This window comes from Prionailurus viverrinus, chromosome F1, assembly GCF_022837055.1.
Source record: "Prionailurus viverrinus isolate Anna chromosome F1, UM_Priviv_1.0, whole genome shotgun sequence".
NCBI classification, from domain to species: Eukaryota; Metazoa; Chordata; class Mammalia; order Carnivora; family Felidae; genus Prionailurus; species Prionailurus viverrinus.
Genome location: NC_062577.1, coordinates 18291238 through 18316125, shown reverse-complemented (window position 1 = coordinate 18316125; position 24888 = coordinate 18291238). Strand labels below are relative to the sequence as shown.

Sequence of the window (24888 nt, the reverse complement as noted above, 5' to 3'; positions counted from 1 at the left end):
GATGCCTTAAAAATTGTTTTTTAGTCATTCTTCATATTCCACATGTTGTCAGAAATTATATGGTATTTTTGGGGCACCTGGGTGGCTCAGTTAAGTGTTCAACTCCTGGTTTTGGCTCAGGTCATGATCGCACAGTTCGTGGGTTCGGGCTGTGCTGACATTGTGGGACCTGCTTGGGATTCTCCCTCCCTCTCCGTCTGCCTCTCTTCTGCTTGTGTGTGCATGTGCTCTCTTTCAAAATAAACAAAAAAAGAAAAGAAAAGAAATTACATGATATGTAAAAGAATAATTTTCAGGCCCTTTTCATAGTTTCTCAAATTCATTTTTGGCAGCTCCTGGCTCTTTAGGAAGCACTCTACTTAATATTCATAATTTCATTGTTGACATTTAGATCAGTGAGGTAGTTTGAGTAATTTCCATAATGACTTCCCTTATTTTAAATTATATCATCAGGATATTATTAAAGAAGATTGGAAAATACATACTTTTTGGGTTAGTATTGTTAGTGAATCTGTTAAGATCCGAGACTTAACAAAGTTCAACATAATAAGCACAAAAACCTGTTCCTTACCAGTCCACTAGGGGATACTCCAGTACTTAGAAAATCCACTTGCCACTATATGTAGTTTTAAAATTATCTCCCACTTAAATAAAATTATTACTCCCACTTGCTTACATGAAAAAAAGACTTTTAGGTCTGGTTTGATCTATTAATTTGACAATAATAGTCACGTGTGGAAGAACTTGCAGCATTTTTTTCAGCTTTTTAAAGGTATAGTTGACAAATTGGAATTGTATACAGTTGATTAGAACATCAGGTTGTATGTTTATATTTTGATGTATGCTGACAGATACCTGATGTTTTGATATACATATGCAACATAATGTTTTGATATATGTATATGTTGTGAAGTGAATACAATCAGGCTAATCAACATTTTCTTTTTTTGGTATGGGAAAAACTCTTAAGATCTACTCTCAGCAGATTTCAGGTACACAACACTATTATTAACTGTAGTCACCATGCTGTTCATTAGATCTCCAGAATTCATCTTGCCTGAGTAAAACTTTGTACTGTTTGACCAGCATCTCTTCATTTCCTCTCCCTCCCCAGCACAACCATCATTCTACACTCTCTCTGAGTTTGACTATTTTAGACTCCACAAATAAAGGAGGTCATGGGATTTGCTGCATTTTTAAAGTGTGGAAATTCACAGTGTGATTTTTTTGGCCAGTTTTTCTGACGGTAATGCCTTAAGCTTATTTATGTGAGCGTGTTAGAAAAACTGGTTATTTTTGTTTCTTAGTATGGGAAAGTAAGGATTCCCATTTATTTTCTCAGTTGTGTTTTTCCTTGGAAAGTCAGAGAGGCTGATATATGGTTTGAGTTTGTTAAAATTTTCTCCATTGTATCATGTGTGTTATTTTAGACCTTTAACTTAGAAATATGAACCATGATCTTAGGTACACATAACAGGATCATTCATGCTGCTACTAAAGGTAGTCAAGAGTTTAATATTATCTTGATTTCTTCCTGGTAATTTAAGTAGACAAAGTGCCATTAAATAATGCTTTAAAGAAAAATATATTAAAAAATTGACTTCTGTTTTTAAATTTTTTTTTAATGTTTATTTATTTTTGAGAGAGAGACACACTGCGAGCAGGGGAGGGGCAGAGAGGAAGACACAGAATGTGAAGTAGCTCCAGGCTCCGAGCTGTCAGCACAGAGCCCAACGCGGGGCTCAAACTCACCGTGAGATCATGACCTGAGCCAAAGTCGGACATTCAACCAACTGAGCCACCCAGGCATCCCGAGTTCTATTTTTAAAATAGCCAAGTTTCAAGAAATTTAGTCTTAGGAAAAAATTTAGTCTTTTGTATTAGGAAAAGGTTATCAGACTTAATGTTTCAGAAAATACTTCGGTTGATCAAAAATGTATTCTTTATTCTAGATAAATTCCTCATTAAAAAGTTTTTGTCTACTATATGAATGTATGAATTTTCTGCATAGCATATATTTAATATCTCTGTGCACATAGGTACTTACAGATTGGCTTATCAGATTTAACTCCTCAATTCACCTGATTTCTGCTATTTATACATACAACAAATGGCTGAAATCCTGTACCATTGCGACAACATAATTTGGAAAATGGAAAGTCAGGCAGTCTGGGATAAGAATAAGTATTTTATTGTCCATTGAAAATAAACGTGGCATAAGAGTTACTCAGAATTTGTTTTAATTAGCGCTTAGGTGATAACTTTACAGGATATTATAGAGATTACCGTGTTGGGTGGAAAGATTCCATTTGACATTCTAATAATACATTTGTTTGTTTTATCTCGGTCTCCCTAGCAAAATGGGGAAAGAGTAGAGAGTGTGTTGTGATAATTAGCTTTTTGGTTGTGCATCTGGATTGATGGACTGGCATGACTAGGCTGCTAGCTGTACATACCTGTGGTGTAGTGAGAACCAGAATAGTCCTCTCAGCCATTTTTCATAACTAGTTCTATGACTACTGAGTCTGGTTAAGTTCCCTTCTGTATACAATACAATGACTAAATCAATAAATGAACGATGACTGGTTTGTGTTTTATTATATTTTGACTATAGAGGAAAGGCAGAATTTCTGGTCCATAGAGTTATCACAGTTGCTGTTTTGTTTTTATACCTTTTTTGTTTGCGATAAATTATTTTTTTCTTTTAAAGAAAGAAGACCATTTATGGTGCTTTTGTGTAGGTCCAAACTGAATTTTATTTACTTACTTAAAGTATAGTTGAGCTTAATTTTTATATGATGGATTCCAATTGACTGTCAATTTTTTTTTTTCTAATTTCAGTTTAGGGAGTAATTAATTGTAATTTCAGGGGAGAAGTCGTGTGTGTGTGTGTGTGTGTGTGTGTGTGTGTGTGTACGTGTGTGTGTGTGTGTGTTCGTGTGTGTGTGTGTGTTCGTGTGTTCGTTCACTGGCTCCATGCCCAGTGTGGGGCTCGAACTCATGACCCTGAGATCAAGAGTTGCATGCTCTACTGACTGAGCCAGCCAGGCACCCCTGTGGTGTTTTTTTTATCTTAATACTAGTAGAGATTATTTAAATGATGGGGGGATATATGTATATGGTTAAAATGATTTCATACAGGGGCGCCTGGGTGGCGCAGTCGGTTGAGCGTCCGACTTCAGCCAGGTCACGATCCGTGAGTTCGAGCCCCGCGTCAGGCTCTGGGCTGATGGCTCAGAGCCTGGAGCCTGTTTCCGATTCTGTGTCTCCCTCTCTCTCTGCCCCTCCCCCGTTCATGCTCTGTCTCTCTCTGTCCCCAAAATAAATGAACGTTGAAAAAAAAAATTAAAAAAAAAAAGATTTCATACAGCAGATTCAGCTTGTCTCATATTTTTAATCTATAGGAGTTGGAAAAGTATGCAGCATTATCTGAACTTGAAAATTAAGAAGTACAGTAGTCTGTTACCTTACAGCTGGCAGAAATCAGTGCTTAGTTTTTCAAGTTGGTTTTATAATTCTCATCCTTTGTGGTACAATACAAGTATAAAATAGGAAGGGCTTTAAGTCTAGTATTGGTTCATGAAGGAGTTCATTATTATCATGCTGGCTCCCCCCTCCCTGCTTTTTTTAAGTAAGCTCTATGTCCAACGTAGGGCATGAACTCATGACCCTGACATCTATAGGAGTCACATGCTATATGGACTGAGCTAGCCAGGCGCCCCTGGGTTTCCACTTTTGAAAGTGACCTTCTTCATGTGTCCTTCATGCCCTGTTGAGAGGAGCACTGTTTTCCAGAGAACTGGGAGTGACTTCCTGGCTAAATAGGGGATTGGCTGTGATGATAAGGGATAATGGAAAGTGACTGAAAAGCTACTTCCACTTTTCCTTTTCCAGTGCTCTTCCCACCCATTCCCATTACCAGAGCTGGGACCTTAAGTTCTGGATGTACTGGAGCCTCTCCTGGAATATTTGTTAGTAACAAAGTTTCTGATAACCTTGTGCTTGGCACACAACTCTGTAATTAGTTAAAGGCATTATCATACTTACTGTTTGGCTCTTTTATCTTATGTGAATGAACTAACTAGTGAATGTAGTTAACAACTTCCTAGTGACAAGGTGATTGCTATTTAATAGAAGACTATGGGAACATTAAAGAAGGAACATATAACTTCTTCTGCCCTGAGAAATTCCTGAAGAATCTTATTAAAACATCCCAGAACAACATAAAGAATATCATATTTTTGCTACTAGTGTTCTATATCTTGAAAATGCAGGATTGGACTGGAACATTTTTGTAATTCCAGCAGTGATATTACTATTAAATTTTAAAATTTTATTAAAATTAAGAAAAAGCACATTAGTACAGTTCAGGATTTAAGTTAGCACGTTAATACAGTTAATGAAGTTATTAGCACATTAATATAGTGTTAACGCATTAATATAGCTCAAGATTTAAAAGAGGTATGTATTAAATTGCCCTACACCTCTCTCCCTTCAGCCACCCACTTCTCCTCCTTAGAGTCAAACGATATTCCCGGTTTAAATGACACTTTTAACATATATTATTTAAAGGATTTCTTTAGTATTTATGAATAATTAAAGTTGACAGCATGGCTTCTAGAGTCATACATTTCGAATTTTCATTTACTTAGCAGTTAATGAGCACCAACCAGACACTTTGTTGGCACTGGGAATGTGTTAGTGAACAAATGAAACTCCCTGCCTTCCTGGAGATTACATTGTAGTGGGTAGAGACAGGCACTCAGTGTTTATTTATTTACTACATCATGTGGGGAGGACTTATTTTTTTAATTAATAAGTTTATTTTTAACGTTTATTTATTTTTGGGACAGAGAGAGACAGAGCATGAACGGGGGAGGGGCAGAGAGAGAGGGAGACACAGAATCGGAAACAGGCTCCAGGCTCTGAGCCATCAGCCCAGAGCCTGACGCGGGGCTCGAACTCACGGACCGTGAGATCGTGACCTGGCTGAAGTCGGACGCTTAACCGACTGCGCCACCCAGGCGCCCCAATAAGTTTATTTTTAAATTTACATCCAAGTTAGCATATAGGGCAACAACGATTTCAGGAGTAGATTCCAGTGATTGATCCCCTATATACCCAATCCTCATCCCAACAAACTGTCTTCTTTAATGCCCCTCACCCATTTAGCCCATCCCCCCTCCTACAACGCCTCCAACAACCCTCTGCTCTCTGTGTTTAAGAGTCTCTTATGTTTTGTCTCCCACCCTGGTTTTATATTATTTTTGCTTCCTTTCCCTTATGTTCATCTGCTTTGTATCTTAAATTCCTCATATGAGTGAAATCATATGGTATTTGTTTTTCTCTGACTAATTTCACTTAGCATAATATCCTCTAGTTCCATCCATGTAGTTGTAAATGGTGATGACTTCTAGGACAGACCAATAGGGGAGGTGCTTTTTTAGATAGAATGGTCAGAGAAATCCTCTGGTAGGGTAACATTTCAGCAGAGAATTGAATGATCTGAAGAAATGAGACTTAGGGCTTTCAGAGCAGCATTCTAGGAACAGGATCATCAAGGACAAAGTTTCGGAGAATATTTTCAAGGCAGAAGTATCCTCCTGGAGTGGCAGAGGTTAGACTGGCTAGAGAGGACTGACCTGGTGGGAGAATGTTGGGAGATAATATATAGAAGGTAAAAGAAGGTAAAAGTAGCATGGGGGATGAGGGAGACTGTTGAGGGCCAGTTTATGGAAGGCTTGCATACCATCATAAGGAATTAGGACTTTATTCTGAGCAGGATGGGAATATTGGACTGTGGGGGTTATATTTAAAAGGTTCAGTCTGACTTTGTGGAGAATAAACTCTTGGGGACAAGGATGAAAGCAGAGAGACAAGTTATGAGTCTAAAATAGCCATAGACTATGTAGCACTGTACTAGATACAGTGAGTTTTTATCAAATCTAGTTAAGAATCATTTCTCTCTGGGATTTGACTTCTACCACTGAAGAAAGGAGTAAAAAAGTGAATTGATAATGAGTACTTACATTTACAATTTTTTAAGATTTTATTTTTTTAATTAATCTCTATACCCAACCTGGGGCTCAAACTCATGACCCCGATATTGAGTCACATGTTCTTCCTACTTAGCCAGTCACTTCAAGTATTTATATTTTTAAATGATAACTTTAGGGGGACACTTGGGTGGCTCATTTGGTTAATTGTCCCACTCTTGACTTGGGTTCAGGTCATGATCTCATGGTTTGTGGGTTCAAGCCCTGCATCAGGCTCTGTGCTGACAGCACAGAAACCTGCTTGAGATTAATATTTATTCTCCCTCTCTCCCTCCCTCCCTCTCTCCCCCTCTCTCCCTCCTCCCCTCCCTCCCTCCTCCCCTCCCTCCCCCATCTGCCCCTCCCCTGAGTGCACCCTTGCTCTCTCAAAATAAATAAACTAAAAAAAAGAAAAGAAAAGAAAAAAATGGTAACTTGAGGACTTAGAGTTAAATTCTGTAATCATTTAAATTTGTTTGTATAGATCCCCTAAGTATCACTTGCATCTTAAAGAAATGTGGTAAGATCCCAAAAGAAACTTCAATACCTTTTATAGTTATAGTATGCAATGAATTTTTTTCTTAGGCCTACCAAAAAAGACTGAGTGGCAGAGTTTTGACAAATTAAATATTGGGTGCTATTTTTTCCTCTCCACTTTTACTAGGTGACATTTTGAATTTGAAACTGGTTTGGTTTCTCCAGCATGTATCAATATTCTAAAAAGTATTTAAAAGTCAAAATTCTTAGACTTTAAGCAAGCAGGTTGCTAGTGGTGAAAACACATGGAATATAAAAAATGTCAACATGTAAAATTTAAGTTTTGAATGACTGAATAATATGTGTGAATTTGCTAGCAAATGTCCTGTGTCTCTGATAGTGTGGAAATGAGTTGCATCATAGGAAATAAATCTGAAATTTGAGGACCTCAGAACTCTTAATATCTAATTAGGTGAATAGAGGCACATTTTTTTTTTTTTTTGGATTAGAGGCACTTCGAATCAAAAATGAAATCATGGATAGGGAAGGCATAAAAACCAGACGTAGTAAAGGTGTAGGAAATAGGCAAAATGATCACTGTGAAAGCATACTAAAATATAAATAGTGTTGGAAGGAGAAGAGGAATAGAAAATGAAAGATAAAAGGAAAGCCTAGCACACTGAGAGTTTAGGAAAACTTTTAAATAAGGAATTGCTGGATCCAGTCAAGTTTAGGGAGTGCATTAAAATGACTAAGGTACTCGAAAAGAACTCTGAAAATTAGTTCTAAAGCAATTTTACACATTGTGTAGTTGTATACTAGAAGGGCATCAATAATTTACTCTTAATTTCTATTAATTTGATCTGCTTGTCTAGGGTTCCTAAAATATGAAAACAAAATATGATATGCTTTAGTTATGATTCATGGAATCATAAGACTTTTGAGCTGAAAATAACTTTAGAGTCATCTCTTCCCTGGCCCCTTAATTTTACAGGTTGGAGAAGTGGGAGCACAGTAGTAAATTCTCCTATCCAGTTATGATGGAGGAAAGATTAGAACTTAGGTCTTCTGACTTCCAGTTCAGTACTATTCCACAGTGTTTTTGCCTTAGGTTTGTTTTTTGTTGTTTTTTGATTATTTAAATTATGTATTATAAAGACAGCAGTTTTTTTGTTGTTGAATTCCTGTTTTGTGATGAATCAACTTGAGTGAGTGCTTTACACATTCATATAAAGATGCTTTCTCCTTATATTGAGAAGGTAACAGCCTTGTGATTATCTGCATCTAAGTGAAAGTCGACCTGTTATCTGACCTTTTCTTTTTTTTTTTTTTAAGGTAAAATAATATGTTTATTCGTTCCTGTTGATTATTTTAGTTCAAATTCAGGTCCACAGAGTTTGTGTGTGTGTGTGTGTGTGTGTGTGTGTGTGTGTGTGTGTGTGTGTGTTATGAAATTTATTGTCAAATTGGTTTCCATACAATATCCAGTGCTCATCCCAACAGGTGCCCTCCTCAATACTCATCACCCACCCACCCCTCCCTCCTACCCCCCATAAACCCTCAGTTTGTTCTCAGTTTTTAGGAGTCTCTTATGTTTTGGCTCCCTCCCTCTCTAACCATTTTTTTTTCTTCCCCTCCCCCATGGTCTTCTGTTAAGTTTTTCAGGATCCACATAGGAGTGAAAACATATGGAATCTGTCCTTCTCTGTATGGCTTATTTTACTTAGCATCACATTCTCCAGTTCCACCCACGTTGCTACAAAGGGCCAGATTTCATTCTTTCTCATTGCCATGTAGTACTCCATTGTGTATTTAAACCACAATTTCTTTATCCATTCATCAGTTGATGGACATTTAGGCTCTTTCCATACTTTGGCTATTGTTGAGAGTGCTGCTATAAGCATTGGGGTACAAGTGCCCCTATGCATCAGTACTCCCGTATCCCTTGGGTAAATTCCTAGCAGTGCTATTGCTGGGTTATAGGGTAGGTCTATTTTTAATTTTTGGAGGAACCTCCACACTGTTTTCCAGAGAGGCTGCACCAGTTTGCATTCCCACCAACCGTGCAAGAGGTTTCCTGTTTCTCCACCTCCTCTCCAGCATCTATAGTCTTCTGTTTTGTTCATTTTAGCCACTCTGACTGGCTTGAGGTGATATCTGAGTGTGGTTTTGATTTGTATTTCCCGGTTATCTAAACTTTTCAAACTTAATTGCCAGCCTTATGGTTGTGTTTATTGCTTCCTTATTTATTTTGTTTTGAATTCATATTTTGCATAGTTAAATTTATTTAGAAGTGAAGTATGCAAAGTGTAAGTGGAAATTTATCTGTTAAAAGCTTATAGAACCTGGTCGCCTGGGTGGCACAGTTAAGCTCCCAGGCTCTTGATTTCACCTCAGGTCATGATCTCAAGGTAGGTAAGACCGATATTGGGCTGTGCGCTGACAGCAAGGAGTTTGCTTGAGATTCTCTCCCTTTCTCTCTGCCCCAACCCTGCATGCGTGTGCGTGTTTTCTCTCTCTCTCTCTTTCTCTCTCTCTCAAAATAAGTAAAAACAAACATTAAAAAAATAATAAAGCTTATTTTTGTAAGAAGTTCCAGTTTGGTTATATAGGCTGTCTGATTTATGGAATATTTTACGACTTCCATTGATATTTTTTTGAGGTACAAATAACTGGAAGTAGATGATCATGGTTTTGCTGATAAAAATCTTTGGGACACGTGGTTTTAACATATAGCTAAGGATGTTTTTAGTACCATTTTAATTTGCTTAAGAGTTTAAATAGAGAAAATGGCTTTACAACTAACTTTTAAATTTTATATAACTTTATCCCTAAAATCTTGTTGACATTATTATTTAGCAAGTGAAATTTTTACAGATGTGTAGACACAAATTTTATTAATTCATAACAAGCTACTTAGTTTCCAAAGTTTTGAGGTTATGAGGCTGTTAAAAATGGCTAAATTTTGATGCAGTAAATTTTCTTGTAAAAGCATACTTAAGAAAAAGATGACTGTAGTGGCCCCTGGGTGGCTCAGTTGGTTGAGCGCAGGACTCTTGATTTCAGCCAGGTCATGATCTGAGGGTTGTGAAATCGAGCCCCAAGTGGGGCTCCATGCTGCTCATAGAGCCTGCTTAAGATTCTCTCTGCCCTTTTCCCCCCGCTGGTGTGTGTGCACTCTCTCTCAAAAACAAACCCCCCAAAACTATAAATGTAATATATATCCTGTGTATCTTTTTGTTTTGTAAGTTTTACCTCAATTCTGAACTTAGTGTAGTTATTTAAAAATACATTTTGGGGGGCACCTGGCAGGCTCAATCGGTTAAGTGTCCCACTCTTGATTTTGACTCCGGTCATGATCTCACAGTTTGTGAGATCGAGCTCTGAGTTGGGCTCTGTGCTGACAATGAGGAGCCTGCTTGGGATTCTCTCCCTCTCTCTCTGCCACCCCCTCTCTCAAAAGAAAGAAAAAACATTTTTTGTGTGTGTGGATGTGTTTTAAATCACTGAATCTATCAGTTTCCCCTTTTGTAAATTGGGAATAATACTAGCACTTAAGTCACAGCGTTGTAAAGATTAAATAAGATACCATGTGTAAAGTGCTTGGCACATGGTAGATACTGGTTAAGAATGTAGATTTTCTCTTCAAGAAAACACCAAGTGGTGGATGACACTCGTGCTGCAGGAGGGCCCTAAAGCCCAGGTCTCTGCATTGGAAGGTCGGGACAGGGTATCTGGGGTAGAGGCCGGCACATGGGGCTCCTGCAGTCAAGGCCAATGACAAGGAGTCAAGGACATGAAGATAAAGTCCCTGGAGGAGATCTCTTCTCCCTGCCCATCAGGGAATCTGAGATCATTGACTTTTTCCTGGGGACATCCTCGGGATGAGGTTTTGAAGATTATGCCTGTGCAAAAGCAGATCCCTGCTGGCCAGTGAGCCAGCTTCAAGGCATTTGTTGTCATCGGAGATTACGATGAATGTGTTGGCCCAGATGTTAACGTGCTCCAAGGGGGTAGCCACTGCCATCCATGGGGCCGTGATCCTGGCTAAGCATTCCATCATACCAGTGCAGTGAGGCTCCCAGGAGAGCAAGATCGGCAAGGCCCACACTGTCCCATGTGGGGTGACTAGCTGCTGTAGCTCTGTGCTTGTGCGCCTCGTTCCTGCCCCTAGAGGCAAGGGCATTGTCTTAGCCTCTTTGCCCAAGAAGCTGCTGCTGATGGCCGGTGTGGATGACTGCTGCACCTTGGGCAGGGGTTGCACTGCCACCCTAGGCAACTTTGCCAAGGCCCGCTTTTTTTTTTTTTTCTTTTTTGGCCAAGGCCACTTGTGATGCCATTTCCAAGACCTGCAGCTGTCTCACCCCAGACCTCTGGAAAGAAACTGTGTTCACCAAGTCTCCCTATTAGGGATTTATTGTCTTGTAAGGACCCACACCAGCATCTCCGTGCAGATGACCCAGGCTCCAGCTGTGGCCACCACATAGTTTTATATAAGAAAAATCAGTGAATTAAAGCCTGGAAAGAAATGAAACAAAACAAGAACGTAGACTTTCTGAGTTAATATCCCAGTTTTGCCACTTACTTAATTGTATGACCTTGTAAAAGTTATGTAGCCCTTCTTAGCTTCCTTTGTGCCATCTTCTTGAGTCTTCCATACAGGAAGCTTATGTTTGCAGTGGAATCATTTTTTTTTTAAGCCCGTTTCCTGCTCAGAGATGTGGGGATCCAAAGGGCAGTTTTCATTTTGCATTGTATCTGTCTTTTTAGTTCAACCTGGCAGTATTTCTGCTAGTACAGTTTTTGTGATAGGAGTTCTAGTATTTTCATATGTATTTCATATGCTCAGGAAGTGATGTAGTGGAGACGGGGAGAAGGGAAGGAAAGAAGCTGATGATACGGTAGAGAAGAGGAGAATTTCTGGAGCTCATATCACTGAGTTGGTGGTAGGGATTGGAGCTCGTGCACGAGGGAAGGGATTAGATGGTGAAAAGAACAGATAGTTCATTTATTATAACAGGAAGGAAGGCAGAGCACATAGGTGCAGATAGATTCTGATACTGTTGGTGGATGTGATAATTCCTCGAAATCCTCTTCTGATGGCTTTAATTTTCTAGCAAGTCGTCAGCTGAGAGTGAGAAGGGGCATGGAAGAAGGCGTTAGAAGTTTGAGAAGAGAGAGGAGAACGTGTCATTGTTAAGAGAAGTGGGAGAGTGAATGGGCTTGGGAAATAGAATACCAGGCCGAATTCAGGACTCATTTGAGGTTAAAGGTCATGAGTTAAAAGTGGGGGCAGTCAGCTTGGTTGTGTGCCCTCTCCTTTAGTAGTAGGGGAATGGACAGAGAATTGAATTTAAGCAGGATTGTGGTTTTGCAAAGTGAGTATCTACAAGTGAGAGAGGAGCGAGTGATCATAATGATGGATCATGGAACTTAAACTGGGTAAGGAGAGAAGAGAGGACTTCCAGGGGTGAGGGAGAGTGAAAAGATTGTTAGGTTAGTAGATTTAAGGTTCTGGTGGGATCAACTGTGATGGCAGAAGTTCATGTATGAAAAGGAAGGAGCTGCTAGTAGGATAGAACATATATTCAAAAGTGGTTGCATAAAATTGAGATTATTGAGAAAGGGGCATTGTAGTGTGTGGCTGGGGTAGGGTTACATTTATTTCTTTGATCTTCACGAAGTTCATTTAGTTCTTTGATCATACAGCAACTGTGTGATGTAAATAGTGTAAGCATCATTATTCATGTTTTATGGATGAAAAAAACTGAAACTCAGAGAGGTTGGACAGTTGCCCCAAGATCACAAAGCTAGGACTCAGACGCTATTACTCTAATTCTCAATATTCACTCCTATACCATACTATATCAATTTTCTGAAAGTTAGTGACCTGTTACCCTCTCTTTGAAACTAAAGAGCAACCCCAAATCAAGACTTTTAAGAAATGCACAAGAACAAAACTGTTTTGCTCTTCAGAAATCTTTGGAGACTTTGGGATAGGGGTGATGTTGAGGAGTTCATTGCTTCTGTTATTATCTAACTGACCTTATTAAACACACATACAAACACACACACCAGAGGCTTAAATATGACAGTTTTGTTTAAAATCCCATATATAAGGAGACTGAAGGTGGGTGGGGGACAGGACAAATAGGAATGTACTATTCTTTCAGCAGCATGCCTGGACAGACAGCTGTGCTGTCAAATGTGTCTGCTCAAATCCATGTACATTCTTTATGGTGGCAATTTGCACCATTGCAAGTCTCTAGGAAAGCATAGTTGGCTATTGGATAATGTCCATTTGGGATAGGATTGTCTCCTCTCCCCCAGTAAGATAGTAATTATGCTTTTTCTTTGTGTCCTTATACATTTGGCTTTATGTTTGTGGTAGACTTTGAAGAGTTCTTCAAATGTGAAGGAAGAATGAAGGAATTATAATTAAATATAATATGAACTTATATTTACTATTTTGAATGTTTGCCAGCGTACAAAAATAGGATGTCTAAATTTCAGATTATTTATTTATTTTTTAATTTACATCCAAGTTAGCATATAGTGCAACAATGATTTCAGGAGTAGATTCCAGTGATTCATCCCCTATGTATAACGCCCAGTGCTCATCCCAACAAGTGTCTTCCTTAATACCCCTTCCCAATTTAGCCCATCCCCCCACCCACAACCCCTCCATCAACTCTGTTCTCTATATTTAAGAGTCTCTTATGTTTTCTCCTCCTCCCTGTTTTTATATTATTTTTGCTTCGCTTCCATTATGTTCATCTGTTTGGTGTGTTAAATTTCTCATATGAATAAAGTCATACGATATTTGTCTTTTTCTGACTAATTTCACTTAGCATAATACCCTCTAGTTCCATCCACGTAGTTGCAAATGGCAAGATATCTTTTTTTTTTTTTTAATTGCCGAGTAACATTCCATTGTATATATATATACCACATCATTGGGGCGCATGTGCCCCTTCAAAACAGCACACCTGTATCCCTTGGGTAAACACCTAGTAGTGCAATTGCTGGGTTGTAGGGTAGTTCTATTTTTAATTTTTTGAGGAACCTCCATACTGTTTTCCAGAGTGGCTACACCAGTTTGCATTCCCAGATTAATGTTGTTTTCATGCTTTGTGTTCCTAATTTTTCTTTCTTTTTTTTTTTGTAAAGTTGTTTTCAATTGTGGCAAAATATACACAACATCAAACTCCTCGTCTTCTCAGATAATGCTTTAATATACTCAGGTATATTTTGTTCATATAATATTCTGTTTAAAGTAGGAGTAGTTTTTTGCAACTACGTGGATGGAACTGGAGGATATTATGCTAAGTGAAATTAGAGACAAAAATCCTATGACCTTACTCATATGAGGACTTTAAGAGACAAAACAGATGAACATAAGGGAAGGGAAACAAAAATAATATAAAAACGGAGGCGGACAAAACAAAAGAGACTCATGAATATGGAGAACAAACTGAGGGTTGCTGGAGGGGTTGTGGGAGGGGGGATGGGCTAAGTGGCTAAGGGGGAATAAGGAATCTACTCCTGAAATCATTGCTTCACCGTATACTAAATAATTTGGATGTAAATTTAAAAAAAAAGTTAAATTATAAAAAATTAAAATAAAAAAAAGAAACCTGATTTAGTAACTAAAAAAAAAATAAATTAATTAAAATAAATTAAAAAAAATAAAGTAGGAGTAGTTTCCTGCGGATGACCCTTACACCCTTCGGCCAGCAGAACTTTCCTTTCCTATCTGTTACCACTCTTCTATCTCCTACTCTACTGAAACCTTTTACCCCAGTAGAATGGAGTCTCATGACAGAACAGGAGGTGGAGAAGTGGTAGACCTTCGCAGCTGATGCTCCCTCCTACAGTATCTGTGAAATGTGGGTCGTATCTGTTCCTTTCTTCCTTTCGCTCTAGAGCGTTCATGCCAGCTCCTCAGGGAGAATGTGTAGGAAAGCCTTCGGCTTGAGTGGTAACAGCTCTGATCTTGTGACTTCCTTAAGAGCTTTCATTCATTTCTTAACCATCTTCAGGGTGAGGTCTAAAGTCATTAGCAGAGCATCATTCAAGGCTTTCATGGTCTGGTGCCTGCCTAATCTCATACATGTTCTCTAGGTTCCAGACATACTAAATAAAACACATGCAGTTCCCTAAATACGGTTTGTGCCTGGCACATAGTAGATAGTCCAGAAATATTTCTGGAGAGAGAGAGCACGCACGAGTGAGCGTGTGTGTGTGTGTGTGTGTGTGTGTGTGTGTGTGTCGGTGTATATAAGTTGTACTCTTTTACATGCTAACTTTTATTCCACAGCTACCTCTTTAAGACTCAGGCCAAGAATCCTCTATCAGTAGGCCTCTGCTTTTGTCTATACTAGTAAGCACTCCTGCTCTGTGATGTCAAAACATTCAGGCCACATCACTGTATATGATAGCTGATTGACTTCTTGGTTTCTCTCGTTAGCATGTGAGATGCTTGAGGGCCAGGGACCATATGTTATTTACCTTAGTACCCTGTAACTCTTCTATTCTTCATAGAGTTTCATATTCATATTCTTCATTTTTTGTTACTAAAAGCCTTTAAGTTAGCTGTTGCTTTTGTTTTCTGATGTTTACATTATATAATGTTATGTATTCAATATTCCTGACCTTTTAATTTCATTTCTTAGCCTTCCCCAGTGAAAATTACATGGACGCTTAACTTGTGAAATAATCAGTATTTTATTTATTTTTTTAATCAGTGTTTTAACAAGTGTATATCATACATCATAATTAGCATAATGCTTATTATAGGATTGGGATGTTGGGTAGGAAAATTAGAATTGCACACTTCATTTCCTGCAGAGGAATTATCTGAGCGCTTTAAATAGTTAAGATTATATAAGCCTTATCCTTCTAGATCAGTACATTTGAGTTTGCACGTTTTAAATTGGTGACTTATTAAATTGTTGTTACTTAAGATGTAACTATTGTTAGTGCATTTGTGTTTCCTAATTTCCACTCTTTTATCAGTGTTGCTTTTCTTTCTCAATCTTAATGTCAACAGTTGTGTCATTCCTTAGAATTAATGACTTAGTTGGTGACACATTATTTGTTTATAGGAGAAGGCTTTATTTTAAATGTTCTTCCTTTTTAGAGTCCAGAATCTTAATCATTTTACCAGAAGGTTTACTCTCTCTCATTTGGGTGAAACAGTAGATAAAGAGACTGTAAGCATACTAAATAAACATGGGTTGGATTTTTTGGGGGCATGAACCTAAGTACAATAAAGATTTATCATATAGGGGCAACTGGGTGGCTCAGTCAGTTAAGCATCCAAGTCTTGATTTTGGTTCAGGTCATGTTCTCTTACAGTTTGTGAGATCGAGTCCCATGTTGGGTTCTGTGCTGACAGCATGGAGCCTGCTTGGGATTCTCTTTCTTTCTCTCTGTCTCTCTCAAAATAAATAAATAAACTTAAAAAAATATTATATAAACACTGTGACACCCCAAATTAATTAATTAAAAAAAAATTTTTTTTTAAGTAGGCCCCACACCCTGTGTGGAGCCCAGCGTGGGGCTTGAACTCACAACCCTGAAATCAAGACCTGAGCTGAGATCAGGAGTTGGACGCTTAACCAACTGAGTCACCCATTTTATTTAGTTGTATTAAATTAAAACCAACTGAGTCACCCATTTTATTTGGTTGTATTAAATTAAAAAAAATTTTTTTAACATTTATTTGAGAGAGAGAGAGAACGAGCGAGCAGGGGAGGGGCAGAGAGAGATGGAGACATAGAATCCAAAGTAGGCTCCAGGCTCTGAGCTGTCAGTACAGAGCCCGACATGGGGCTCGAACTTACAAACTGTGAGATCATGACCTGAGCTGAAGTGAGACACTTAACCAGCTTAGCCACCCAGGCACCCTAAGGCCTTTCTAACAATAATTTTTTTTCCTGTTGTAGGCCGACTTTTCCATGGCAGACCTACCTGCCTGCAGCAGATAAGTTTTTATGGGATCACTCTTTTAAAACATTTTTGTATTGTTGGAACATTTATGTAACATCTGTCATTTTTATCATTTTTAAGTGTACAATTCAGTGGCATCAAGTACATTTACAGTGTAATGCAGCTATCACCACTATCTACTTGCGAACCTTTTTAAACAACTCAAACAGAAAATGTGTCCCCATTCCTCTCTCCTCAGTCTCTGGTTACCTCTAATCTACTTTACTTCTTTAAGAATTTGCCTATTCTAGATATTTCACATAAGTGTGTTTAGTTTATTCCACTAGCACAGTGTTTTCAAGGTTCACTGTGTTATATAGCATGTATCAGACCTTTGTTCCTTTTTTTTTTTTTAATTTAAAGTTTTATTTACTTAAGTAATCTCTGCACTCAACAAGGGGTTTGAACTCACGACCCCAAGATGAAGTCAGCATGCTCTTCTGACTGAGCCAGCCAGGCGCCCCAGAACTTCATTCTCCCTGAGGTTAACTGTAGTTGGAAGGGGATGGTATGTCATGACTATTCTTGGAACTTGATTTGGCTGTTAACTGTGCTTCTCTGGCAGAAGCCAGAAGGGTTGGGTTGGATCTCAGGGCATCTTTGGAATAATCAAGATGCTTAGGGTGGCAGCTCGGCTTGCAACCAGAGTTCATTCCTCTTACAGTGTTTTTGTTTGTTTGTTTGTATGATTGATTGATTGATTTTTAATCTCTTACAGTGTTTTTAATCCTTTTCTTGTCAGGAACAGAAATCTCCTTACTAGTCTCTCTCTTCCCCTGGGCTAGGCTAGGGTGTGAAATTAAAGCTTATTTTTTCTATTGGCATGCTGACTCCTAAGCTTGGCTTATCAAAATCAGAGTTTTACTTCTAAAAAATGCTCACCTGCTTGTATTTTTCTTAGGACAGGAACATGTAACAACAGTAAAAATTAAAATTGGCTGCTGTTAATAACAGCCTTATTACTTGTGTTTTTTTGAATAGCGCTTCACTCTCCCAGATACTTGCCCTCATCTCCCAAGTGGAATACTCTCAGGATTTTAAAAAACTCTTATGCATATAATTAAAAAGGAGTGATTATTGATCTTGATTAATTTGTTATAACTTCTTTTGATTGTAGAGACTGTGGTAGGAGTTTGTGTAGCCTGGGATCTCCTTTATTAATTTACTTCATCATTCCCTTTCGTCAGCGTGTATTTGTTACTGCCTGGGGCATGAGCTCACATTCCCACTTACTGGACTTACAAGACCGTGGCATGCCAGACAGTAGTAAAACTTCCTAGCATATCTGTCTGCTAGGAGACTAAAATTAAGAGCTAGTTGTTTATTCCTTTAGGACATCCATTTAAGGAGAATAGTTCCTGCCATTCTAGCCCACTCCTCAAATAGCTAATTCATTTCTTTTAGGTAGCTTCACACTCGTCTGTGTTAATATTCTAAATACGCCACCAAATATTTATTAAGTTTCTGCTATTGTGAAACAGTCTTAGCAGTGGAAGTCTGGTTTCTACCAGCTTCAAGTGACTGCTGATGGCTTTTCTTCTTCTGAGTAGGACAGGACACAGGAGGCCAATTCAGGGGGGTCCAGGGAATAGGGTCAAGAAGCTAGGTGAACACCTTGCAGCCTGGACTCACATCCTGTCCCTCTTTATTTTCTCTCTCTGGCTTTGACATCCTTCATTTTCTTGCTGCTGTGGCCACGTAGGCTTTCAACTTTGCCAGTCTGTGCCCAAAACAAACCAATACAAATCCATCTCCTATCTTTTTTCATCTTCCTGAGATAAAAAATGCTCTAGAAATTTCACAGGGAGTAACAAAATGTTCAGGCACTAAAATGACAGGGATAATCTAAGAAGGTTCTAAGCCTTCTTTCTCCTTTTTGCTTAGAACTGGTAGACAAGTTGAAGGGTATGAAGTTAGAGAAGGTTTTAAGACTGCACTGTGGACTGAATGAAATGATATTCATATATGAAAGTATTTCAGACCAGTTTTCAAGTGTACATACGGATGTGGAAATTTCCGGGGGCAATATCAAAGAGGAACTATAGTATTGGAAAGGCTTTGCATCTCATGTGTCTGTAAGTATAGTGATAGGGTAAACTTTTTCCTGATCCAAGGTGAGGAGGTAGGAGAAGGGGAGGGAATCCTATGTTGCCAGGGCATGCAGGGAGGGAGAGGGAAAGTCAGAGGGAAAGAAAGGAAGAGAAACCGTTAGGGGTGAAGGGAGGCTCTGCGACTGTTTTTACGGCATATACATAGGTCAGTCTGTACAGAATGTGAATTTTTTTTTCTTCACATAAAATTTGAGATGCACATACATACACACAGTAAGGGGAAACTGTAATAAAAATGCTTGTTTGCCAGTATGTTTTTTTTTTCTCACAGGTAACAGTATGCTTCAGGGTTTTTTTTGAGAGTGTCATGGTAGTTTATACTTAAAAAAAAAAAAAACATTTATTTGTTTTGCTTTTATGTAGTCACATTCACTTAGTGTTCAAATGTCATTCTTTGTCAGTTAATTTGGATTGATATCCAGGTAAGACCTATTTGTTACAATGATATATTTAATAATCGATATAATTATTTAATGATAAACTAATAGAACTAATACGTATCTCAGATCTCTGATCTGTAAGTTCTTTACCTTCATTCTTTGTTTTGCGCAAAGGAAAGTGTCCTTATTTCTAAAAAGCCATTAAAGCCTTTTGTAGCTTTAAAATTTGTTACTCTAGGGGCGCCTGGGTGGCTCAGTCGGTTGAGCGGCCGACTTCGGCTCAGGTCATGATCTCACGGTCCGTGAGTTCAAGCCCCGCGTCGGGCTCTGTGCTGACAGCTCGGAGCCTGGAGCCTGTTTCGGATTCTGTGTCTCCCTCTCTCTGACCCTCCCCCGTTCATGCTCTGTCTCTCTCTGTCTCAAAAATAAATAAACGTTAAAAAAAAATTTAAAAAAAAAATTTGTTACTCTAATTATATCAGCTGTTTCCTAGAACATGCTTTCAAAGTATTTCCTAATGGTTTTGGAAGGATGCACCTGGAAATTTTTCTTAAACTTTTCTTTATAATTTATGATTTTTAATAGTTTCTAAATGTCCAAATGGGGCTTGCTATATGCATATTTTACACTACAAATATCCTCATGATATTCTGGGTAGACATTTGTCTACCCTGTTAATTTAGTATCTTCAATGGAGATTTGTTTGCTATATGGCTAGAGTTAAAACAGAGTTTTAGCAGGGCACCTGGGTGGCTCAATCGGTTAAGCCTCCGACTTCAACCCAGGTCATGATCTCAGTTGTTCATGAGTTTGAGCCCTGTTTCAGACTCTGTCCTGACAGCTCAGAACCGGGAGCCTCCTTCGAATTTTGTGTCTCCCTCTCTGTCTCTGCCACTCCCCCACTTGTGCTCTCTCTCTTTCTCAAAAATAAAGAAACATAAAAAGAAAATAAAACAGCTAGCCTGTATGTCTGTCTAATTGGAAAAGAATATGCTTTATGACATGATTGGAAGAAAACCAGCAGTGTTTTTCTGCCTCCTTGTTAACGCTTAAAATTCTTTGGGGAAATTTCTTTTATTTTTAACTGTGTAACCTGTTAAAACATAAATATTAGTATGTAGCTTTTGGGCAGGGTGGGATTCAGTGCCATTATTCTTTGTAAATGTTATTTATCAGGTTATCTTTAAATTTTATAGATTATCTTTAAATTCTAAGGCTCTAGAGCACAATTGTTTGGCAGACCTTGCTTAGAGGAGTAAACACCTTTAGCTCTTTATTTATTAAAATAAGTGGAATCTAGTCTCTTCCTCCTATTACTACCTTCCAATCAAAGATAAAATAACTTCAGCTCTTTAGATAGAAAAAGACTGATTTGGGACAGTCTGTATGTGCATTCATGTATATGTGCACACAGAGTAGTTACATCGTGAGGGGTTAAAGTCCTTGGCAGCTGGGAAGACAGGTCAGGAAAGGAGGGTACCTGCCTGTCAAGGACTGCTTCACCATCTTCTCTAGGATAAGACCTGGTTAAGGAGTTAACCTTGTCTTGAAGTGTAGCATATACCAGCTTTTAATTTTCATCTATTTGAAAATGCAGATTACCTATTATTATTTTTAAGTTGAATTAATTTGTTTTTCACTTCGCCATGAAATCTTTTGAGTTTTAACTCTGTGATCAGTTTTAGTGAGGAGAAAAGTATTTGTGGTCTCTGTTGGGATTTTTTTTCTTGGGGAAATAACATAGCAATCAATAAGGGGCATTTGTGACCAGTGGTACTTAGGCTGATGATTTTATTGTTCCTTTTTTAGAAATGAGAGAATAAATTATGCAGGACTGGTCTGGGCACATGAAAACATGAACATAAAAACTCATTCTTTGAAGTTTCACAGAGTTCCTTCCCGAATTTTATTTCTCTTTCATTGTAGGTAAGGTGTAGCATAATTAAGTACGTGCTGTACTTCCTAACAGTGTGAAATGAACTTAGTCTATATCATCCTCTATGAGTGTTGTGGAGAAACTTAAGTCTTGATTGCAGTAAACTATGAGTCAAGGAGTTTATTAACCAGCTCAAGATTGATCGACTTGAATATATTATTTGGCCCACAGAGTAGATTTTACTATTGTTTATTGGATATTTTGGGCATTATTAGTATTACTAAATGAACTTGAATTTGGCTAAAAATTTGAAGCCTCCATAACTGGGGTAGTAAGTCATGCTAGTTAGTGTCATAGTGGTTTTCTTCAAACTTTGGTGTTCACATATTTCCTCAAAGGACTTATGAAAGATCTAGGTGAGAAGAGGATGTGGCCATGAAGGGATAGCATGAGGGGGATGATTGTTCTGTATCTTGTGTGTGTGTTCTGTATCTTATAGAAACAGGTGTTGATTACATGAATTTGTACATGTATTAAGATTCATAGAACTATACACCAAAAGAAAGAAAGTAGCTGCTCTCTTGCACGTGTTTTGGGTCATATCAGAAACCAGTTTCATCATAAGTTTAAATAATTGCAAATTATATAATTTTTTGTATTTTATAAATAGTGACATTTAAAAATATCATTATTACTTATTAGTTATGTTTCAGAGAGAGAGAGAGAGAGAGCGAGCATGCGAGTGAGCATGTGCATGGGAGAGGGGTAAAGGGAGGGAGTGAGAGAATCCCAAACAGGCTCCATGCTCAGTGCTGAGTCTGATGGGGGGCTCGATCCCACAACCTTGGGATCACGATCTGAGCCAAAATCAAGAGTCAGGTTATCAACCAACTGAGCCACCTAGGTGCCCCTAAAGCAAAACATCATTTTAAAAAATGTATCTAGGAATCTAAATACTGTAGTGATTCATCATTACCATTATCCATTATTAGCATTATTTTATGAAGTATATAAACAGGCTCTTTTTTAACAGCTGAAAGTTGGAAATTATTCCTGTTTTTCTTTGAATTTGTGTTTCTATTCCACTTTCCTCATGGAAGTTTATCCTAATGTATTTTGACCACCTAAATACCATGTCCTAGTTCTCTTCACCTACGACAGATACATAAATTGAAATTATTTTCTTTTTAGTTTCTCTGTTTAAAACTTTTTATGATTGATTTAGGATTTTAACCTACTGGCACATAACCACAAAACAAGTGAGTATATATTTTGATAATTAAAAGTAAAATTTGGTTGGAAATACATTATATCAGTCATTGCTGCAAAAATGCTATATAATAAATAATCTGGATCTCAGTAGCTTAAAAACGGCATTTCCTTTTTTTCCTTCTCATCAGTGTCTGGGTCAGCTGGGATTTTGTTGATCCCAGCTGAGCTTGCCTAGGTTCAGTGAGATTTGGCTCTGTGCCCACAGGTCTGCTCTGCATGTCCCACAGTCATCTAGTGCAGACAGCAGGAACACAAGAAGGGTGAGAAACAAACACACATGAAGGCTATTAAAGTCCTAGCTCCAAATTGGCGTACTGCCCACACTGTTGGGCAGAGATGGTTACATGACCAAGCCCAGCATCAGTGGGGAAGGGAAGTCTACTTTGCCTATTCCAGTGGTAGGTAACCGCAAAGTCTTTAGCCAAGGATATGCATTGTAATTCTATAATAGTGAGGAACTGAAAATTTTGGAACAATAATCAACTTCTTTTGTGCATTTTTTAATGAGATGTTTTTTCTTGTGTCTGTGGATGTTATTTACTGGAACGAGACACTGGATTGAGATCTGAAGCAGTTGGAGTTAGCCAGGCAAAGTGGGAGTGGGGACCATGGGCAGAAAATATTTGGGGCCAAGGGAATAGTATTTGCTAAAATAAGAGACAATCTGTGAAACTAGAGTTGAGTCTGTCCAAAGCATAGTGTGAGAGGCCAGGTGTTTATCAAAAAAGAGAATGGGCAGGAGAGGTAAGGCCTCAGTCACTGTGAAAGAGCCTTTTATGCCATGTGAGGGAAATTAGGCTTTAACTTGAGCAATGGAGAAATCATTGGAATGTTTTAAACAGAGTATGTTGTGATCAGATTTTCTTGTGCTCAAGAAAAAAAAAATCATGTTGGTTGTTTATGCATATTATAATGATGTTAGAGAAGTCCAGAGGTGGAGAGACCAGTGAGGAAACCATTGCAAAGACCTACATGAAAAATGAAGATGGCCTAAACAAAAGGAGTGGAGTTAGGGCTGGAAAGAGATGGTAACCCATAGAAGAACTAATTTGCAGTATTTTCAGCCAGTGAGTACATTGGTCACATTCTCTCATCTATATATAATTTTGATGTTAGAACAAGGGCAATGTTTCAGTTAACATATGTCATCATTTTTTAGTTTATGAAACAGTGAATGTTAGCAATTTTTGTTTAAAATAATGTGTAGGGGCACCTGGTGGCTCAGTTAAGCGTCCGATTCGTGATTTCTGCTCAGGTAATGATCTCATCACAGTTGTGAGATCGAGTCCCATATTGGTCTTCCTGTTCCTTCCACATTGGGTGTTGGGCTTAGCCTGGGCATGGAGCCTGCTTAAGATTCTCTCTCTCCTTTTTCCTCTGCCCCTCCCACGCTCTCTCAAAAAAATAATAAAATTTAAAATGATTTGTAAACAGTAAAGTTACAAATCCCAATTATTAATATTATGCAGGATGTTCTTTGAATAAGAACAGTATTTTGGGTTTTTTAAAGGGGGGGGGGGGAAGGGTAGAGGGATAGAGAAAGAGAGAGAATATCCCAAGCAGGCTCTGCATGGACAGCGTGGAGCACCACATGGGGCTTGAACCCACGAACCATGAGATCATGACCTGAGCTGAAACCAAGAGTTGGACCCTTAACTGACTTGAGCCCTTAGGTGCTCTGATAATATTGTTTTATTGAGGCTAGAGAAGCACTATTTATTATCTCTGACCTAGTGTGTGTAGTGTTTTTTTTAATTTCCTTGGTTTAACTATTTTCCCCCTCCCCCATAATCTGGAAAACTCAAAACACCTATTTGTCTGAAAGAAAAACTCTGGAAATTGTTACTCTTCAATGGTTTCTAATTGCCAGCAAGATAAATCTGAATTTTTTGTCGTGGCATTCAAACTTCTTTAAGATCTGGTCCTTGCTTACCTCTCCTACTTTAATTTTCTTAGCACTTCATTTTATGCACATGTCCCCTCCATTCAAAAAAACAAACCTTGGGCCATAATCCTTTTTTTTCAGTTTGTAGAATGTACTATGCATCTTATTATCATTAATCACACTTTACTTGGAATGTCTTCATCTCATTCACTTCACCTGCTTCAGATGGTTGATATAAAAATGACTTGTCTTTAAACTGGAGGTGATCGTGAGCACCAGATTTCTGAGGTGTATAAATCTGAGCCAGATTTCATCTTTCCACTTTACTGATCTATTCCTGGTTCTTGTTACTAGTACTTGGTACAAAGTGGATGTTCAGTAAAGATTTCAATAGTAATTCATCAATCTATTAATTATTCGGAGTTAGGCATTTCAGAATTTCTTGTGGATTGCGTTATTTTGTTCCTTTATGGGTACACAGACACATTCATAAACATTCCGTGCACAGAAAAGTGTGTGTGTGTTTGTGTGCATGCGTGCGTGAGCAGTTGTTGCATACTTCTAGTCTCGAACAGCTGACTGCTTGGATTACAGAGGATTGTATTGTAGATCTTTAGGAATGATGTAGGTTTATTTGTGAGTCCCTTCCTAGGAATGTCAGCTCTGAGCTTGCACTGAAGTCATTGTACCAGGTGCCAGCTACATGGACTTTGAGAATTCCACGAGGGAAAGAGGATTGGCACATTCCTTTCATCCCTGAGATATTTCATTATCTTTTGCCTTAACAACATAGGCAATGATGTGTTTCTGCTAAGATGCAAAGATCTTGGAATTCTAAATTCCACAAATTTTATGTGTT

The 24888-nt window shown here is 38.3% G+C and overlaps 1 protein-coding gene and 1 pseudogene across 4 annotated transcripts in view; both read left to right on the top strand.

The window, feature by feature from the left end:
• The window catches only part of ABL2 (ABL proto-oncogene 2, non-receptor tyrosine kinase), a 104714-nt gene that overhangs the window by 29628 nt on the left and 50198 nt on the right, over positions 1-24888 (top strand). The window lies entirely within an intron of this gene.
• LOC125155595 (40S ribosomal protein S2-like) lies at positions 2579-10999 on the top strand (annotated as a pseudogene).